The sequence below is a fragment of the Vigna unguiculata genome, unplaced genomic scaffold (assembly GCF_037176805.1).
Source record: "Vigna unguiculata cultivar grain cowpea cultivar isolate G323 ecotype 2 unplaced genomic scaffold, ASM3717680v1 ptg000217l, whole genome shotgun sequence".
Taxonomy (NCBI): domain Eukaryota; kingdom Viridiplantae; phylum Streptophyta; class Magnoliopsida; order Fabales; family Fabaceae; genus Vigna; species Vigna unguiculata.
This window is the reverse complement of record NW_028196854.1, coordinates 22,501-25,000: the sequence shown is the minus strand read 5'-3', so window position 1 is coordinate 25,000 and position 2,500 is coordinate 22,501.

Below are 2,500 nucleotides of genomic sequence, written 5' to 3'. Positions count from 1 at the left end.
GTTCGCAGTTTGGCCTAGTTCACTCTTTTCCAGTGTCATCCCCCCAAGTTGTCGTTGCCAACAACCCAAGAGTCCATAGTATTCGGAGTTCTAGCGGGGCCTCCCCTTGCTTCCAACAACCCAAGAGTCCATAGTATTCGGAGTTCTAGCGGGGCCTCCCCTTGCTTCCAACAACCCAAGAGTCCGTAGTATTCGGAGTTCTAGCGGGACCTCCCCTTGCTTCCAACAACCCAAGAGTCCATAGTATTCGGAGTTCTAGCGGGGCCTCCCCTTGCTTCCAACAACCCAAGAGTCCGTAGTATTCGGAGTTCTAGCGGGGCCTCCCGTTGCTTCCAACAACCCAAGAGTCCATAGTATTCGGAGTTCTCGCGTGGCCTCCCATTGATTCAAACAACCCAAAAGTCCATCTTCTTCGCAGTTCAACATCGCCTCCCTCGTTTCCAACAGGCCCAAAGGTCGTCTTCTTCGCAGATCCACGAAGAGCTCATCACGATTTGCCACATTCCATTTCCCACGGGTTGTCAACAACACTTTCTCACACTTCCCGCAATCGAGTACGTGCATGACATGCCAAAGCACATCTTATTTGCCTTCCATCGCACTCAAGACGACGGGTTGTGGAAGAACGATATTGTTCACAACAAGTTCAAGGACAACGTCTCAATCAAGGGACACAACCGAATTATGTTGACTGGGTCGCTAAAGTAAACCCGAGTTCATATAATGCACCGCATCCAAAAGAACTAGCCACAACACGTGCATCACTGAGATGTTTCACTAGATGGAACACGTGCGTGACATTAGGATCCTCCAACACCTCTTCGTGATGGAAAGATAGAATTCGAAGCAACCACAGAAGTACCGTCTAGTGGGTAGGCAACACAGGGACTGATCAACCAATATCACCCAAGGCAACGGGTGAAAATGGAAGAGATGCATGCTTGACCGTTCGATACGCAAGGCATGGAGCCAGCCAGCAAGTGCATCTCGATTACAACTCACACACCCTCACGTTCGCAAGACACCACACCACAAGACGGTCCACCCCCCACCTACCATGGGCAAGCAAGCAAATGGAAACATCAAGTGACGCAGGGTCAAGCATCGCTAGGCATGAAAATAACTTTCCACAATATCCGAGGGACTAGCTGCCGAGCTAACCAACGATCAGTGACGACCGTGTGTTGGTATTAATAAAGCTCAACAACTATGAAGAGGCTAGTTGTGCCATGATAAACATGCTAACGCACGCACCACGTGAGGGGGGAGGCCTCATCAAGCTCCCTTTAAAACCTGCCAGTGTGGAGCTGGCCGGCTCAAGGAGCACTCCCCCCCTATAAGAGGTTAATATGCAAAAGGCAAAATTGTACAAGTAGATACACTTTTTTTGAGCAGACATAAGTCCATATCTCGGGCTATACTTCGAATTTTGATGCGATTTTTTGCAGTAATTCGTAGAATAATGGTATCTCCTTGCTCACCAAATTTCATAATTTTTCTCGAAGGGGAACTATTTTTTTTATTTTTTTTACTTACCGGGTATGTGTAAAATCGGGAAAAATAGAAAAGCACATGTAGACTTCGAATTTCGACCTCATTTTTTCCAGTCCACCACTAAACAATATCAGGAACCTCCCCACAAAATTTCATTCAGTTTGGCCAAGGTCTTAAATTTGAAAAATTTTGGCACCAACCTATCTAGTCGCGGTGCACCGACCAACTTGGCCAAGTGCAAAATGCATCCAATTCAAAACTTTTGTGCACCAACACTTTTACAGTACTCATTTGGGGGCATTTGGAGGCCTTTCCAACCCTCACATCTCAAAAACCACGAATTTCATTTTTTCACAAATCTCCCCACCAAGCCATCTAGCTATGCCGTGGTGCACCGCCAACCTTGGCCATGTGCAAAACCCTCCGAACTCAAAACTTTCGTGCACCAAGAATTTCATGGTATTCATTTGGGGGCATTTGGAGGCCATTCCAACCCTCACATCTCAAAAACCACGAATTTCATTTTTTCACAAAACTCCCCACCAAGCCATTTAGCTATGCCGCGGTGCACCGCCAACCTTGGCCATGTGCAAAACCCTCCGAACTCAAAACTTTCGTGCACCAAGAATTTCATGGTATTCATTTGGGGACATTTGGAGGCCATTCCAACCCTCACATCTCAAAAACCACGAATTTCATTTTTTCACAAAACTCCACACAAGCCATCTAGCTATGCCGCGGTGCACCGACCAACTTGGCCATGTGCAAAACCCTCCGAACTCAAAACTTTCGTGCACCAAGAATTTCATGGTATTCATTTGGGGACATTTGGAGGCCATTCCAACCCTCACATCTCAAAAACCACGAATTTCATTTTTTCACAAAACTCCACACAAGCCATCTAGCTATGCCGCGGTGCACCGACCAACTTGGCCATGTGCAAAACCCTCCGAACTCAAAACTTTCGTGCACCAAGAATTTCATGGTATTCATTTGGGGACATTTG